This window comes from Chelonia mydas, chromosome 4, assembly GCF_015237465.2.
Source record: "Chelonia mydas isolate rCheMyd1 chromosome 4, rCheMyd1.pri.v2, whole genome shotgun sequence".
NCBI lineage: Eukaryota > Metazoa > Chordata > Testudines > Cheloniidae > Chelonia > Chelonia mydas.
Window position 1 is genome coordinate 133,375,885 of NC_057852.1, and position 18,982 is coordinate 133,394,866.

Sequence of the window (18,982 nt, forward strand, 5' to 3'; positions counted from 1 at the left end):
TGATTACTGTTATTTCTACATTTTCTTTGAGGTAGATCCTGGGTTGCACTTAAATTTAAAAAGTGCTCGTGTGCTTAAAAAGTTTGGAGACCACTGATGTTGCTCTTTTGAAGCCAATGCAGTTAAACTGACTTACAGTAGATGAAGATTTGGCCCAAAAACTCTAATCCCAGTTCTACTACGGATTTTCTATGTAGCCTTCACCTCCCTGCCTAGCTGCAAAATGGAGATAATATTTATCCTAGCGGGGCGATGAGGAAACTATCTTTGAAGAAAGAAAAAGAGTACTTGTGGCACCTTAGAGACTAATAAATGTATTTGAGCATAAGGTGCCACAAGTACTCCTTTTCTTTTTGCGAATACAGACTAACACGGCTGCTACTCTGAAACCTATCTTTGAAGAGCAAATGTTCTATAACCAAGGCCCTGAGTATGCCTCAAATCGATGGCTGCAAATCTTTCTGCCTGTGAAGCAGTGCTTCAGAATCTAAGCCTAAATTTCTAGTCTTCAGGCTTTTGAAGGTAACCTTGAAAACATAAATACAGAATAAACAGTGTTGTCTTCCTGAGATCTGCAGAAAACCTTAAACAGTGGCTCTAGAGAACAGCGTCCTATTCCATTCAGCTCAGTGATGAAACCAGAATATAACAATTTAAAGTCAACATTACGTATTTTGCTTCTGGTCATTTTATCAGAGGTATCCATTTAATGTTCTTATCTCCCAATCCAAACTGCATCCCATGCCTTCCCAGGTGCCAAAACCCCCAAATGTCTTCTACCCAGCTGCCAAACCACTTCCTGCAGCATTTCCCTTGACAACTTCTGTGATGCAGTTGTAGGTTGTCAAGACAAAAATCTGCAGCACATCAAGAACTGAAAGTGTGGGGGAAATGCAAAATAAACATATCCAGACAATAGAGGCCATTTATACGAAATTCATCAAAGACCCTCCTTTTTATTTGAAAAAAAAAATTAGTTAAAACAAAAAAAGACACCAGTTTATTCAAAAAGTTATGGGTGTCAATTCCAGTGGAAGACAATGGGTTGCGCTTGTGTCAATGAGGAGCTAATTTAACCTGCAGAACTTTTATTATGGGTATGATGTGCAAACAGAACTCAGGCTGAGTTTGCAAAGCTAGCAGGGTTTTTTCTTCTTCTTCTTTTGGGGGTGGGAGGAGGGAAGAGAACCACACATCTCAAAATATTTGTACATGTATACAGAGCACTTTTCAGAGTAGAACCTCACTTTAAATGAAGCTGCTGTCATACAGAACCCAAAGATCTTGCTACACCATGTAAGCCTAGTTTATTGTGAAGCACATGGGGCTTTGGCTCTAGCAGTGGTTGCCATCAAAATCTTCTGTTGTAAATAGTTCACGTTACCACCCACACTATTCCTGGAATCTGTTACAGGAAATACCATAGTAATGTTAGCTACTTGCAAGTGGCAATTGCAAAGGCTTGCCATGGTGACCACCAGTGAGAGTACAACTATTACTATTCATAGCCAAATACACCCCCTACTCCAACGTATGGAACACCTGGACTCTGTGAAACCCAATATTTCAATATATTTTCATTCCTTTTTGTGAGAGGAAGCATGATAAGGAGTGGTGGCTATGGCCATGGGTGAGTATATTTCTACATTTATTAGTTTTGGTTAGTGGTGGTCATAGAGGCTGCTACCTCTGTGAATATAGTAGAATCTATCTTTAGTATTTTGTCAAAGGCACCCAGTGCAGGGGATATGCATTTTTTATTTGTATTTCTTTTGATATATAATATGTGCCCATATAAATTAAGACCCTGCAGGGTTGACTCACTGCTTCAAACTTCAGAGGTCAAAGCTTTTGTCCTTCCCATTTCTGATTTGAAATTAAAAAAGGAATCTCAGCTTTCATTTTAAAAAAATCTAGTCATTTTTCCTGGAAAGAGAGTTTTCTGCAGCAGGGGTGGACAAACCACCATTAGTATAAAATAAGCCAGTTATGTGTGCCAAAGGGTATGTCTACACTTGAGCTGAAGGCTCTTACAGCTCAAGCAGATGTACGTGCACTAGCTTTGATCAAGCTAAAAATGTGCTAAAAATGGAAGTGGTTGCTACAGTGTAGGCAGCAACATGGGCTAGCTGCCTGAATACAACCCCCCCACCCCTCATCCCAAGACCCTAGGTACTTTCTCAGGCAGATACCCTACCCTGCTGCCTGCACCGCTGCTGCTACACTTCTATTTTTTAGCACACTCGCTCTATCAAAGCTAATGTATATACATATTCCCATGCTGAAAGTTGTGCCATCAGCTCAAGAGTACACGTACCCAAGGAGTCACCCTACTAACCCTCTCCAACCTTCCTAGGCCATCCCAGTACATTTTAGGAGTGGGGACTCACAAAAAGTTGTCTCCGAGGCCAAACCCAAAATGTTAAGGCTGGTTCTGGCTGAGGTGGATAAGTTAGCTCCATGCATGTAATTAAAAGCAGAGGGTCCTGCAAATGAACCCATAAAAAGCAGACATTCTGTCTGCTAAATGTGGACATTAGAGATCCCATGGCACTTTTCAAACTAGTTCATCCACAATTTCCACACCCCAGACAACATTATGCGCAAGCTGGTTTCTATCCTCCACCCCAGGGGTGGCTGCATTTCAGTGGTAATGTAATTAACTCGTTAAAGTACTTTGCCAGTCCTGGACAGGCCTGTCCACTGTTAAACTTGTATCTTAGCTGCTGCTTCTTTTTTTAAAATATCTGTAGTGCTGAAGGATGGCAATGTCAGACTGTTTTCAATATAGAGGCATGGTCCAGAGGGGTAATGACTAAAAGAGGGCTCTAATCTCCATTTATGAACCTGAATCCATGAGTGGTCTTGACCACATCAAACTCCATGTCTTAATGTCCCCAACTATAAAATGGTGACAACTGTTCACTAACTCTAAGGGTTTTGTAAGGAATTAATGAATGTTAGGTTAACACTAAAAGCAGGAAAGGGGCTATATAAATGCTAAGTATTATCAGTATGTCAATAAACTGAGTTTGTTAGAGACTCAAAACACACACGATTCTTACACAATACGCTGTGATGACTCTAGGCTGACACCATGTCCTTAACTCAACCAGCCTGGTTACTCTCAGAACTGCATACTATATTGTGCATATTAAGTAAAGCTTGCATCACCAGGGTGAGGTAAGGACAGAGTTTTGGCCTCAACCTTGTCTTTATGGCAGATCAGAAAGTGTGTGTGTGTGTAATTTTATACATACATAAGCAAAGTGAATTTAATGTGTGTGTGTGTAATTGTATCATATACAGGAGGACAATTATTGATAAGCACAAACCTTATCTTGGTTAGATTACAAAGTGGATTTGGAGGTGGGGTATTATTTTATATATATATATATATATATATATAAATACACACACTTTTTATTAGGATGTTTCTGCTGATACTACTTGAGCTGTAGTCTCATGATGTCACCATAATCCTGAGATTATTTATGTAAATACAAATCTTTCGTAGCCAGTAATTTACATAAGGTGTTTTACAGTGACTCTGACACTACAGTGCTACCAAGCTATTATAATACTGCAGCTTTGGAGCTAAATTCTGATCTCAGTCACACCAATGTAAATCTGTATAACTCCACCCGACATCAATTAAATTACTTGAGTACAGGAGATCAGAAACTAGTGCCAAAACCACAGCATTATTAAACCCATGTACAAACAAGAAACACCTAATGCACACTTAAAACATTTGCAGATCATAATTTACATAAATAATCTTGAAGTTTTGATGACATTTATTATTGGAGCTTTGTCGTCATGTTATTACCAGAAAAACTTAACATAAATATATTCACACATATATATAACCAACCCCACACAACTACTTTATGAGCTGACATAAAGATAAGGTTGAAGCCATTAATAATTGTCTCACTCCCACCTTGCACAATTCTACTTGCCTGGAGCAATTTTGTTCAAAAACGTATGAGTCAAAGTATAATTAGCTGTTTCCTTAACATTATCAAGGTTCAGCACAGAAGAGTTGGGAAATTTTGGAGGGTGTCTGGTAAATTTCCAAGACAATTTTTTAAGTCTGGCCTTGAGCTACATTGGATATTCCACAGATTTCTCACTACTTCTATATAATGAAACATGAACCCACCAAAAAATACACACACACCCCCGCCACTGTTATTATGGTTATTATATACTCTATGCTTTGGAGTGTGCATGCATAAACACACACAGGTCACTGTGCATTATCTAAGTGGAGCACATCTCAAACTGCAGTGAGACGCAGCGGTAGTCAGTGTCAAAACCCTGTGTAGTAATGTGACTGGGGGAAAGGAACCGGCTTTGTTTCAGGATTCACTGCTTCTCCATCCATCAATTTGCAACATCAACAAAAACAGAAGACCATAAAGAGGTCAAGAAAGGAGCCTCAGTGAGCACTAACTGCACAGCATTTGCATGGCAGGAGTCTGACTCTGACACAAGAAGAATCTGAAACAAACACAGCAAAGCAGGGTTCTGAAAAGGGCGGGGGGGGGAATAATATCTACCAGTAATTTAGTAGGATGACCAGATGTCCTGATTTTATAGGGACAGTCCCAATATTCAGGGCTTTGTCTTACATAAACACCTATTACCCCCCCCACCCCCATCTGCTTTCTCACACTTGCTATCTGATCACCTTATCTACACAGGCTGTTTCATATGTAGATCCCCAGGGTGAAAGCCCCCCTCAACTTCATCAGTCCCCAGGGGGGACAGGGTATGCGCTCCTCTGGGGAAAGGGTGGGTGTGGGGGGAGAATTCTCTAGGGAAGAATGGGGGGGCGGTTACGGGATGGATCACCCCAATTCCCCCTCCCACGTAGAACTGGGGGAAGGGGTCTGTGGTCCTCTAGGGGAGACTGAGGGGATTACAGGACGGAGCACCCCAATTTCCCCCTCCCAAGCAGCACTGGGGGAGCACTAGGGGGAAGGGGTCTGTGGTCCCCTAGGGAAGACTGGGGGGGTTTACAGGACGGAGCACCCCAATTTCCCCCTCCCAAGCGGCCCCGGGGGCCGAGTTGCTCCTGGGAACTGGGGGCTCCGAGGCTGCCCCCCGCTTCCAAGCCGCCCCCGAGAAGCGCGGAGGCCGGGCGGTACCTGGCTGTGCGGGGGCCGGCGGCGAAGGGCTCCTGCAGCCTGTCCAGCTCGGCTCGGCGCTCGGCTCGCCCGGCTGCTGCGCTGAGAGGCGACAACCAGCGGCGGCCTGTTCCGCAGCCTCCTCCCCGCTCGGCCCGCCCCGGCTCCGCCTCGGGCCCTCCGCCCGCCCGCCCCCCGCCGGCCCGGCAGCCTGGCCTGGAGCCCGCGGGGGCACGGCCCCGGCCCCGGCCCCGGCCCTGCCTCGGGGGCCGCCGCGCCGCGCCGCGCCGGGGGAGCGGAGCTGGAGCCCGGCGCCGACACGCCCCGCAGCGAGCGGGACACATCCCCCGGAGCACCGACCTAGCGCCCCGGGACCGCCGCCCAGCCCCCCGGTACTAGCCGCCCCCCCGGGCCCTTCCGCCCCCCGCCACTGCTCCCCCCCCCCCGGGCCCTTCCGCCCCCCGCCACTGCTACCCCCCCCCCGGGCCCTTCCCCCCGGTACTACCCCCCCCTAGCCCTTCCGCCACCCGCCCCCTAGCGCTGCCCCCCCCGGGCCCTTCCCCCCGGTACTAACCCCCCCTAGCCCTTCCGCCACCCGCCCCCCAGCGCTGCCCCCCCCGGGCCCTTCCGCCACCCGCCCCCCAGCGCTGCCCCCCCCGGCCCTTCCCCCCGGTACTACCCGCCCCCCCGGACCCTTCCCCCTGGCACTGCCCCCCCCCCCCGGGTCCTTCCGCCCGGCGGGCCCTTCCCCCCGGCGCCGCCCAGCCCCCCGGCACTGCTCCCCCGACGGGCCCTTCCCCCCGGCACTACCCCCCCCCGGGCCCTTCCGCCCGGCACTGCCCCCCCCCCGGGCCCTTCCGCCACTGGCCCCCCGGCCCTGCTCCCGCGACGGGCCCTTCCGCCACCCGGTACTACCCCCCCCCTTCCGCCCCCGGTCCCTTCCGCCACCCAGCACTGCCCCCCCCCCGCCCTTCTGCCACCCGCCCCCCGGTACTACTCCCCCCAGCCCCTTCCGCCACCGGCCCCCCGATACTACCCTCCCATACCCTGTCCCCGCCCGCTCCCCCGCAGCCCCTACACCACTGGTACCCCAGCCAGCCCCCCCTCCGTACCCCGCGGCCCCTACACCACTGGTACCTCGGCTAGCCCCCCCCCCCGTACCCCGCGGCCCCTACACCACTGGTACCCCGGTCAGCCCCCCCCCCCGTACCCCGCGGCCCCTACACCACTGGTACCCCGGTCAGCCCCCCCCCGTACCCCGCGGCCCCTACACCACTGGTACCTCGGCAAGCCCCCCCCCCCCCCCCCGTACCCCGCGGCCCCTACACCACTGGTACCTCGGCCAGCCCCCCCCCCCCCGTACCCCGCGGCCCCTACACCACTGGTACCTCGGCCAGCCCCCCCCCCCCGTACCCCGCGGCCCCTACACCACTGGTACCCCGGCCAGCCCCCCTCGTACCCCGCGGCCCCTACACCACTGGTACCCCGGCCAGCCCCCCTCGTACCCTGCGGCCCCTACACCACTGGTACCCCGGTCAGCCCCCCCCCGTACCCCGCGGCCCCTACACCACTGGTACCCCGGCCAGCCCCCCTCGTACCCTGCGGCCCCTACACCACTGGTACCTCGGCCAGCCCCCCCCCCGTACCCCGCGGCCCCTACACCACTGGTACCCCGGTCAGCCCCCCCCCCCGTACCCCGCGGCCCCTACACCACTGGTATCCCGGCCAGCCCCCCCCCGTACCCCGTGGCCCCTACACCACTGCTACCCCACCCAGCCCCACCGTACCTCCATCCCCCAATACCCTGGCACAACCCCCTGACCCCTACACCACCAGCCCCCTAGTGCCCAGTCTCCCCATACCCTGTCCCTGCCTCCCGGGCCCTGGCGTTTTTATAGCATGTTAAGGCAGGCTTCAGCAAGGAAAAGGTTGAGAACCCCTGGTGTCGGAGCCATGGCGGGTATGGTGCCTCAGAGCTCCGGGGCGGGAAGGGGGATCCCTTGGGCATGGGGGGGCAAGGGTTGGCAGGGTTCAAGCCTGTTCCTCCCAGCGGGATCCAGGGAGGGAGCGCCACCTCCAGCCCCTGACTCACTCGGGAGGCCACTGAGCATGTCTGGGCTGTGGGGGGAACGCAACCAAAAAACTATAACTCAAAGCTCAAAAAGTTTGAAAACCGCTCAGGGTGCAGGCAGAGAGTAGCTAGGGGCTGTGTGCAGGCAGGGGGTATCAAGGGGCTGTGTATGGGCGGGGGGGCTCCCAGCTTCAGCGCCCCGCTGCTCCTGGCTTGGGGAAGCTGGGGAAGGTTTGCCAGCTTCAGCCCCGCGCTGCTCCCAGCTTCAACGCCAGGGCTCGGCGCACTGGGTTTTTGCCGTGGGGCTCTGCGGCCCCCCTGAAAGGGCTCCTGGACCCCTAGGGCAGTGCTCTCCCAAGTGGGGTGCGCGCAAGACCGTCCGTGGGGGTGCGTGGCAGGAGGAGCACCGCCAAAGGAGCGCCTCCGGCACGGCAGCAACAACACTCCTGGACCTTTGATTCTTCGGCGGCACCTCGGCTCTCCCGGCTCCGTCTTCAGCAGCAGCTCTTGTTTTTTGTTTTTTTGTTTCCCCAGAGCTGGCCCTGGGGGTGCACGATTCAAAAAGTTTGGAGACCACTGCCCTAGGGAACCACAGACCTCCGGTTGAGAACCACTGCCCTATGCTACCATCCCCATCCTCCAAGACCCCTTTACCACCATTTCCCAAATACACCCTCCAAGTCCAGCCCTCCATCGTCCCTATATCACCATCCAACCAATACCCAATGGATCCTCAACCACCATCCCCCAGATACCTCATCCCACCCCCCCACCCTCCCATGGACCAACCGAATTTCCTTCTTTGACAGTACTAGCCTAGTGATGGGGGAAACAGTAGTCATGGTATATCTTGATTTTAGTATGGTGTTTTATGCTGTCACACATGACATTCTTATAAGCAAGCTAGGGAAATGTGGTCTTGAAGAAAATGATTATAAGGTGGGTGTATAACTGTTTGAAAGACCATATTCAGAGTACAGAGTAACAGCCGTGTTAGTCTGTATTCGTAAAAAGAAAAGGAGTACTTGTGGCACCTTAGAGACTAACCAGTTTATTTGAGCATGAGCTTTCGTGAGCTACAGCTCACTTCATCGGATGCATAGCTATGCATAGTTGCTATGCATCCGATGAAGTGAGCTGTAGCTCACGAAAGCTCATGCTCAAATAAACCGGTTAGTCTCTAAGGTGCCACAAGTACTCCTTTTCTTTTTACATATTCAGAGTAGTTATCAATAGGTCACTGTCAAACTAGAAGGGCGTATGTAGTGATGTCATGCAGAGGTCAGTCCTGGGTCTGGTACTAGTCAACATTTTCATTAATGACTTGGATAACGCTGGGGAGAGTATGCTTATAAAATTTATGGATGATCCCAAGCTGGGAGAGGTTGCAAGCAGTTTGGAGGACAAGATTAGAATTCAAAATGACCTTGACAAATCAGAGAATTGCTCTGAAATCAGTAACGTGAAATTCAATAAAAAGTGGAAAGTAGTCCATGTGGGAAGGAAAAATCAAATGCACAAATACAAAATAGGGAACAATAGCTTGGCAGTTAGTACAGCAGAAGAGGATCTGAGGGTGATAATGGATCACAAATAGAATATGAACCAACAATGCGTTACAGCTGTAAAAGCTAATATTCTGGGATACATTTACAGCAGTGTCATATATAAGGGATAGAAGGCAGTTGTTCTGCTCTACTTAGAGCTCAGGGGACCTCAGCTGGAATATTGTGTCCAGTTCTGGGTGCCACACTTTAAGAACGATGTGGACAATTTGGATCCAGGTCTTCTTATGCTGCACTGCTGCCTTGCTAGTTATCTCCCATTTGCTTGATGACCTCTACATATTTTATAAGCATGCTCTCCACTCCATCACCCAAGTAATTGAAAATACTGAACAGTACCGGGCCCAGGATGGATTCTTGCAGGACCCCACTTGATCCGTCCTCTCATTTGACAGTGAACCATTGATAATTACTCTTTGAGCATTGTCTTTCAACCACCTTGTAGTAATTTTCTCTAGACCATATTTCCCTAGTTTGCTCATGAAAATCTCACGTGGGACTGTCTCAAAAGTGTTAATAAAGTCCAGATATATCACGTCTTCTGCTTCCCTTCTATCCACTAGATTGGTTACCTTGTCAAAGATGGAAACTAGGTTGATTTGGCATGCTTTGTTCTTGACAAGTCGATGTTGGCTATTGCTTATCACCTTATTATCCTCTAAGTTTACTAATTAATAGTTTAATAATACTGATGTTCTAGCTGCAGTGCCCAATCCACTGGGCCACACCAGGCTTTATAGATTAAGGCTCCAATCATGCAAAGATTTATGCACATGATTATCTTTAACCACTCAAGCAGGCCCACTGAAGTTAACGGACTTATTACCATGCTTAAAGCTTAGCACATGCATAAGTCATTGTAGGATCAGGGCATAATTTTTACTCAAAAGGGACATTGTCAGATTAAAATAATAACTTTTTTAAAAATAAACTGTGTTATACTTTAGATAATTTAGAATAATCCAGAACAGTCCAATTTACTTTTTCACCACTTTTGCTGTTTTGTTTGTTTTGAAAAGACCAACCCATTTTGCTTTCTGCAATCTTTAAAAAAAATTAAACATTAAAATATAAAAAAGGCAAAGATCAAGCAGACATAGCAAATGTAGTTATAAATCTCAGATACAGTATTTTATTACGCCTTCAATCCACAGCATTTCTCTGATTGAGTCCCCACTTTAGTGACATTTGACTAATCAAGCAAAAATGCACACCACTGTCACAATGTCTGGAGCAGCTTACAACCGTGGGTGCCAACCTTGGGGCAGACTGTCAGAAATGGCAGATACCCCAAATTGGTGGTATGTCCTATAATTAAATTTTCACCAACCCAGTAACAAATGTAAACTCCTGGATCACTATAACAGTCTTACCATGGAGTCACGACAGTCCCCTTAGGGTCTCTGGTCTATTCTGCTACCCAGGCAAGCTGGACATGGTAACTGGTCTCCCATACCAAAGATCACAAAATATTCAGGTTTCTTCCAGTCCCAAGGGACCAGTCAAATAACACAGATCAATTTGTATCTCAGATCACACACCAACAACAGTGATTGTAGACAATCCTGTAATAAACTAACTAACAGCTTATTAACTAGGGAAAAGAAACAAGAGTTATTTACAGGTTATAGCAAGCAAGCATACACACACATGAGTTACCATCTGCGGTTCCGAAAGATGACAGAGAAGTCGTAATCTGTTAATTCAAAAGGTCTTTCAGGGTGGACCCAGGGTAACCACAAGGGATTTTTGCCTTAGTTTAATGTGTCTGGCCCTGTGAGAGTTCAAACAGCAAAGAGATGAAACATTTACCTGTCAGATATTTTTATTTCCCTCTTCCAGCATTCAAACTGTTGGGATGAGGCCTTCTACACATACTTCCTGATGCGTGGATGGGGCAATTAACAAAGCTTTTGTCCTATGATCCCGTCTGAGTCCCGGTCTACACTACAGAATTACTTCTGTGTAACTACGTCATTGAGCAGTGTGAATAATCCACACCCCCGAGCAACGTAGTAATACCAACCTAAGCACTGGTGTAGACAGTGCTATGTAGCTACTGCCTCTTGCAGAGGTGGATTAACTAAACCAATGGGAGAGCTCTCTCCCATTGGCTTAGAGCAGAGGTTCTCAAACTGTGATCCACGGACTGAGTTTCATTCAGATGGCCGCAGATAGTTCCTCTAAGGTGCGCGCACACAACAGAATGAAGGGCCACCCACCTAAGTAGTGGAGCCATGCAGGCATGGCTTCACTAATTAGGTGCCTGGACCCTGGAGAAGAAACACATGTAAGGTGAAGTGGTGGTCTTGGGGGGAATCGGGGGTAGGTGGGAGGGAGCAGTGGGGTGAGAAGAGGGGGTGGGGGGAATTTGGGACATGCAGGGCTGCAGCGGCTAGAGAAAGAGGCAACTTTCCCCAGCTCCAGGGCTGCGGCTGCTGTGGAGAAACGGAGTCCTTCCCAGCCTCAGCTCAGGGGCTGCTGTGGTGGGGGAGAGACCCCCCCTCCTTTCCAGCCCCAGCTCAGGGGCTGCTGTGGCTGGGGAGAAAGGGAGAGACCGCTCTCCTTTCCAGTCCCAGCTCGGGGATTGCTATGGCAGGGGAGAGAGGGCATATTCATCACATTAGAAAGGTAAGACTACAGATATTAAAATATGAGTTGTGTGCTTTTATTTGTAGAAAAAAACCCATTAATTATAACATTTGTTTTATATAGCGCTTTTATCCAAAGTGCTTTACAATAGTTAGCTAACGGTACAAATGACGTTTGGAAAGATCATTAAGTGGTCCGCCAAGACCCTCAGCAATTTTCAAGTGGTCCGCAAAAAAAAAAAAGTTTGAGAACCACTGGCTTAGAGCATCTTCATTAAACGGCGGCTGGATGACGCAGCATTTTAAAGTGTAGAGCTGCCCTGAGTTCACAAGTTCAGAGCAGGCATTTTTACAATTATAAAATTAAGGGCAGGTCTACACTTAAAACGCTGCAGCTGCTCGGCTGTAACACATTAGTGAAGATGCTATTACACCGACAAGAGAGCTTCTCCCATTGGTGTCGTCAGTCCACCTCTGCGAGAGGCGGTCGCTACCTTGACAGGAGAAGCCTTCCCATTGACATAGCACTGATCAATATAACTGTTGCTCCAGCATGTGGATTTTTCACACCCCAGAGCGACTTATACTGATGTAAATTTGTAATGTAAACCTGGCCTTATATTTTACCTTGTAGCATGGAATACAGACTTTACAAGTGAGATTAATGCATGCAGCAACTTACAAGCATTTCATAGAATCTAAACACTAAATACATTCTTATAAGACAAATATCTATTTTGAACAAAACGAACATACAGGTGAGCTGGTTTGGTCTCCAGCTAGGAGTTTGTCAGTTCTTAGCTAGCGCCTATGACCTTGGCCAGAGCCAGAGCAGTTCGTTTACCCGTGTCACAGCACTTATAAGACAAAACCTAAAAGTAGAGCAGAGTGCTACACCACAAAAGGTGTGCTAGAGAGAAATATTCTAAAATAGATACAACGTTCTACTACTACGTTCTTTTTCTGAGGCAGTGCTCATGGATGAATACTTAGCACAATGCTACAGAATGTGGGTCACAAACACAATAGCGGAATGTTGACTAAAAAAAAAAAAACCCAGTTCTCATTGACTTTCTCCGCCTCTTCCTCGATTTCAAGACAATATTTCTACAGAAGGTTTACAACACCTACATGTGGGACCTGAAAAACCTGGCAGTCTGTCTTTGAAAGTTTTTTTCATTCAAATCATATGTGAAGGATATCCCAAAGCAAGCTATGATTGGTTCCAAAAACCTTGTTCACAGAGACTGACTGTCCTTTGTTCAAAGGCCTTCTACGCTATCTGCCATTCCATACACAGCTACAATAATTCAGCTATATTAAGGAAGGCTAATCCCTACTACTATTCAATAACCGCTTTGCAAGATGTCTAGAGTGATGGATAAGTGCATTGTAAATAAATCTAACAACGGTAAATCATCTAAATACCAAACAATGGCTCAAGTCACCCCTGTGTTAAACCAAACAAGGGAGGAGGAAATCTCTTGAAATTCCCTATGCAGCATTTTCCTCGACTACTCCCACTGTTGGGAGGAGATTTGGGATGCTGCATTCTAGCCAATCATAGCATCCGTGTGGGGCAATGGGAAGGGACACAGAGGTGTAGAAGCAGCACCCCTACCTGGAAAGCAGCAGATCCATGCATCATTAACCTGATCCAATAAAAATAATACTGAATTTTAAAAGAGAGGCAGAAAAATAGAACCAGCCAGCCAAATTCAACATAGGAGAAAGGCAATAGCATCCAGACCGGCCACCCCTTGTATAAAGGGGCCAGATGCATAGAGGAAACAGAAAGACAGCAAAAACAGAAGCAACATCTTAAATGTGGAAATAGAGTCATTGCAACATGACCCTCAGGGCAGCTAGGAAAGGACTATGCTTGACCTCCAGGACAGAAGTCCATTTATAGCACCAAAAAGCAGGTAACAATAGATTTCCAGTATTTCCTCATACTGGCAGTTGGAGCTAAAATCCCCCCAAAAGATGAATTATTTATAGAAGTCTGTTCTTCCATCACACACACCAGTCAGACGCCGGCAGCAGCACAGCCGAAAGCCACCACAAGTAGATGTCAGAGCATCACCCTCCCCTTTGTTAAAGAGGGACACTTCAAGGGTCAAAAACCAGTCCATATCAACCAGCTTAAAAACCAGGGAAGGATGAAGAACCTTGCATCCCTCCTGTGTACGAGAACTATTTCTAAGTAGAATTTCCCCTCCCACACACACTTCAGTAAGGAATCCAGCAAGCTAGATTGATGGCTGGTTCCCAAGGGAACATTAGCAAGCTATTGCTCTTTAAAGTCGGCACAAAATTTTCCTTTGTTAAACTATTTTGCCTGCTGTGACGTTAAAATCTCTATAACATAATTCAGAAGTTGCAGACTGTGTTGATGTGTGTCCAGCGTGTAGAATAAGAAAGGAAAAAGCAGCAGTACTGCTAAAATAAGAATGACAAATTTGCTAGATTTTTTTTACATGGGTTATGTTTTCCCGGGAAGGTGCAAAAAGGAGGCAGTAATGCCTAGCAGTTAGACCAGGATACCTGGACTTTGGTGCTCTGCTTCTGCTGCCAGATGGAGTGGGATACAGAAAGCAGCATCACACTACAGATTAGGTCAAGAAGGGAAGAATATTGTGTGCAAATGAAACCAAAGATTTTTAGGTAGATAGGATGTAATTACCCAGATCGGATTTTGGCTAGGACATCAGGGCAACCCCACTCTTGTAGATATAAAAATCCCTATGAGCTCCTTAATAGCCATAAGGAGTCACAATCTCAATTCGCTATCTGTTTCTTGGCCCCTGACACTGTGCTAGGACGTTCATTAAGTACTAACTCCATGCCGGGGAGGGATGAAAGTTTGGCCAATTCTATTCTTCTTTTACAGACCTCACATTGGACCACTACAGTCTTGATTTCACTGGAGTCAGTGGAAATTCTGCCCTTGACTTAATTTGGATTGGGCCCAAAGTCCGGCTAGTCCTCTTCTGTACGCATCCTTCAGTGTATCCTGAGGCAGATAAGAGGGTAACAAGGAATGTAAACTTGGAAGCCTACTAGAAAGCATCATTATTACTAGGGGCCAAATTCTGTTTTCTGTTACACCGGTTTAAATCCAGATTTATGCTGGATTAGAATTTGGCCAAGTGTCTATGTTTCATCTCTCTCTAAAGGTACGTCTCCGCTGCAATAAAAGACCCACACCACGGCTGTGGCTAGCCTGGGTCAGCTGATTCAGGCTCGTGGGGCTCGGGTTGGAGGGCTAAAAATAGCAGTGCAGACGGTTGGGTTTGAGCATATGAGACCCCATGAGGGGGGAGGATCTCAGAGCCCAGGCTCCAGCCTGAACCTGCACGTCCACACTGCTATTTTTAGCCCCGCACCCGAGCCCGACCAACCCAAATCAGTTGACTCAGACTCGGTGTCACGGGTTTTTTAATCACAGTGTAGACATACCCGTAATCTGCTTTTTTTTAATGTTTTGGTTTACACTTTTTTTTTTTTTTTTTGCTTTAAGTTTCAAAGTAAAAAAAAGGCTGATGAAACATGGTGTTTTTAGGTGCTGAGCGTCCTGTTACCGTGACATTAGACAAACAGTACGTGAACACTGTCCCATAGCTTTGTTCTGCCAACAGCAAAAAAGAACCTCAGGTCAGCAAGAATTGTGATGTGATCTCAGCAAACACCATCACAAATTGGGGACCTCAGATTAATACCAGAGCTGGGCAAACTATGCCTAGAGAATAACTTCTGTTCGCAAAGGATGCAAAAACAGACTTGGATTTCTACAGATTTGTTATTTCTTTCAAAACCGTTGGACATGTTTTAGGTGACTTAATTTCAGCCTATGGATTATTCGTATTGCTGCAATGATTTGCTATTTCTAGTGTGATGTTTGTGTTCTGTGACCTAATCACATGCTATTTGATTCGGCTCCCTAACCAGGAAGCAGCTTTTAATAAGTTACTTGAAGTGGCATGATCTAGAGCAGTGGTTCCCAAACTTGTTCCGCTGCTTGTGCAGGGAAAGCCCCGGCCGGGCCAGTTTGTTTACCTGCCGCGTCGGCAGGTTCGGCCGATCACGGCTCCCAGTGGCCGCGGTTCGCTGCTCCAGGCCAAGGGGGACTGCGGGAAGTGGCAGCCGGTTCGTCCCTCGGCCCGCACCGCTTCCAGCAGCTCCCATTGGCCTGGAGCAGCGAACCGCGGCCACTGGGAGCCGCGATCGGCCGAACCTGCGGACGTGGCAGGTAAACAAACCGGCCCAGCCCAGCAGGGGCTTTCCCTGCACAAGTGGCGGAAAGAGTTTGGGAATCACTGATCTAGTGGATAGGGCCATGGTGCCCAGCTCTGCCACTGACCTGTTGTATGACCTTGGGCAAGTTACTTCAGCTCTTCATGCCTCTATTTAGAGTGTTCTGTTTAGAGTGTGAGCTCTTTATAGCAGGGACTGTTTCTCATTATGTGTCTATACAGTACCCAGCACAATGGGGTCCTTGTCTATAATAATAAAAAGAAAGTGCTGTGAACATTCACACAAGAGCATTTGCATGAGAAATCATGGCTCTCTCTATTTCCCTGCACTTTCTAGTGAATAGACAGAAAATAAAATAAAATTGTTTACAAAAAATGAATTGAAAGGGCCAAACATCAAAGAGAAATTATGGTTCGTATGTGAATTAATGTTCACACACGGTTCCCAGCTCCTGCATCTCAGCCCAATTCTAATTAGCGCCTCCCCCTCAGCAAGAAAGTTTAGGATCAACTCATTTGGTTTTGTTAATTAGAATAAGAGATCTAGCAGAGCTCTATCAGGGTATAATGAAAATGTTGATGCTGTATAAAAAGAGCTACTGTAGTCTTCTGCATTCAGTCACAATCCAAAATGCTAATGTTCAAGGCACTGTTTACTGCAGTGTTTGGGGCCATTGCTTTACTATTTTTTTATAAGGAGAACACCCTTCCTAATTCAATTATCTTTAAATCAGAATCAGCTTGTGTTTCAGCTATATACAGTAAAAGTTGTGTTATCTGGCACTTTACCACCGGGAAAGCTCTCTAAACTGGCATTTCTGATCTTCATTAAAAGGCCGGTTTATAGTCCAGTTGGCACAGGGCCAGCAGGCTCCCTACCTGACTCTGAGTGGCTCCCGGAAGCAGCGACCTGTCCTGCTGCTCCTAGGCAGAGGCGTGGCTAGGCACCTCTGCGTGCTGCCTTCACCCACAAGCGCTGCCCCCACAGCTCCCATTGGCCGCGGTTCCTGGCCAATGGGAGCTGCGGAGCCAGCACTTGGGGCGGGCAGGTGCAGTGCACAGATCTGCCTAGCTACACCTCCCCTTAGGAGCAGCAGGGACAGATCACCGCTTGAGAGGAGCTGCCCAAGGTGAGCGCGCCCAGATCCAGAACCCCACAACCCTGCACCTCTTCTCACGCCCCAACCCCTTAACCCAAGCCCCCTCCCACATCCAAATTCCCTCCCTCTTAGTTAACCGGAATTTTTCACTTACTGGCTCCCCCCAACATGCCGGATAAAACAGCTTTTACTGTAAGTGGACTGTAAATTAAAATATAAAATGGAAAGGTTTTTTTCAAATAAAATTAAAGTTTGATTATTCATTTAAATTTGATTAATCGATTCCAAGGTCACAATGGACCACTGCAGTTAGTCTGACTTCCTGCGTAACATAGGCCATAGCACTTCCCCAAAATAATTCCTAGAGCAGATGTTTTAGATAGAGATCCAGTCTTGATTTTAAAATGGTCAGTGATGGAGAATCCACCATGATCTTTGGTAAGTTGTTCCAATGATTAATGACTTCCACTGTCAAACATTTATGCCTTATTTCCAGACTGAATTTGTCTAGCTTCATCTTCCAGCCATTGGATTGTGTGATACCTTTCTCTGGTAGGTCAAAGAGCATTAATTATTTCTTCCCCAGGAAGATACGTATACACGTAATCAAGTCACTCCTTAACCTTTTCTTTGTTAAGATAAATAGATTAAGCTCCTTGAGTCTATAAGGCAGGTTTTCTAATCCTTTAATCATTTTTGTGGCTCTTCTCTGAACCCTCTCCAATGTATCAACGTCCTTCCTGAATGGTGGGCACCAGAATTAGACCCAACAGTCCAGAAGCAGTCACATCAGTGCCAAATACAGAGGTAAAATAATCTCTCTACTCCTATTCAAGATTTCTCTATTTATGCATCCAAGGATTGGATGAGACTTTTTGCCCACAGTTTTGCACTGTCGCTACTATTGGGGTCAAATATCAACTTTTTAAAATAATAGATTTCATTACTTACGTCACTAGTAGTAGCACCAGATATTAAATCCAATAGAATTTTTTTAAAATCAAATGCACTTTTCACTATTAATGTCATTTGCTTGCTTTTTATTATTCATATTGCAGGAGTCCCTAGGAGCCCCAGGCATGGATCAGGACTCTATTGTTCTACGTGCTGTACAAATACAGAACAAAATGATGGTCCCTTCCCTAAGGAGCTTAAAATCACATCCAAGCTTTTTGCACTTCTGCCTGGATAATTAAATCAATCTTGTGAATTTTACATTTGTGGCAAAGGCCCAGGCTGCGAATCAGGAAACCTGAGTCTGTTGACACACTAGGTGAACTTTGGCAAGTCATTCTTACCTCTCTGAGCCTCAGTTTTTGCCATCTACATGTTAGAAACAGCAGTGGTTATACACTTTTGTTAAGCCTTAAGATATATTAGGGCTGTCAATTAATCGCAATTAACTCACGTGATTAACTCAAAAAAGTAATTGCAATTTAAAACAGTGACCACGATTAATCGCAATTTTAATTGCACTGTTAAATGATAGAATACCAATTGAAATTTATTAAATATTTTTGGATGTTTTTCTAAATTTTCAAGTATATTGATTTCAATTACAACACACAATACAAAGGTTTCAGAGTAGCAGCCGTGTTAGTCTGTATTCGCAAAAAGAAAAGGAGTACTTATGGCACCTTAGAGACTAACAGATTTATTTGAGCATAAGCTTTCATGAGCTACAGCTCGTTCAAATAAATTTGTTAGTCTCTAAGGTGCCACAAGTACACAATACAAAGTGTACGCTGCTCACTTTATATTATTATTTTTATTACAAATATTTGCACTGTAAAAATGATAAATAGTATTTTTCAGTTCACCTTATACAAGTACTGTAGTGCAGTCTCTTTATCATGAAAAAGCAATTTACAGATGTAGATTTTTTTATTACATAACTGCACTCAAAAACAAAACAATGTAAAACTTTAGAGCCTACAAGTCCACTCAGTCCTACTCCTTGTTCAGCCAATCGCTAAGACAAACATGTTTGTTTACATTTACAGGAGATAATGCTGCCCACTTCTTATTTACAATGTGACCAGAAAGGGAGAACAGACGTTCGCATGGCACTCTTGTAGCTGGCATTGCAAGGTATTTACGTGCCAGATATGCTAAATATTTTTATGCCCCTTCATGCTTCAGCCACCATTACAGAGGACATGCTTTCATGCTGATGACAGTCATTAAAAAAATAATGTGTTAATTAAATTTTTGTCTGAACTCCTTGGGGGAGAATTGTATGTCTCCTGCTCTGTTTTACC

General features: G+C 46.7%; 1 protein-coding gene and 1 long non-coding RNA gene across 5 annotated transcripts in view; one reads left to right on the forward strand and one right to left on the reverse strand.

Moving 5' to 3' along the window:
- Positions 1-5,315, reverse strand: part of SMOX (spermine oxidase) — a 96,623-nt gene extending 91,308 nt beyond the window's left edge. For 3 of the 4 annotated variants that reach the window (XM_037898321.2, XM_043544894.1, XM_043544893.1), the window contains exon 1: positions 5,160-5,312. The gene's annotated coding sequence lies outside the window, so the exon portion shown is untranslated. Of the gene's footprint in view, positions 1-5,159 lie in introns of all 4 variants that reach the window. The other variant, XM_037898323.2, reaches the window with a different exon arrangement.
- A 24-nt stretch (positions 5,316-5,339) lies between these two features.
- Positions 5,340-18,298, forward strand: LOC122465418. Its single transcript, XR_006290264.1, has 3 exons — positions 5,340-5,530; positions 14,259-14,376; positions 17,360-18,298. It is a non-coding gene; the product is annotated as an uncharacterized LOC122465418 (long non-coding RNA).
- The last annotated feature ends 684 nt before the right edge of the window (positions 18,299-18,982 follow it).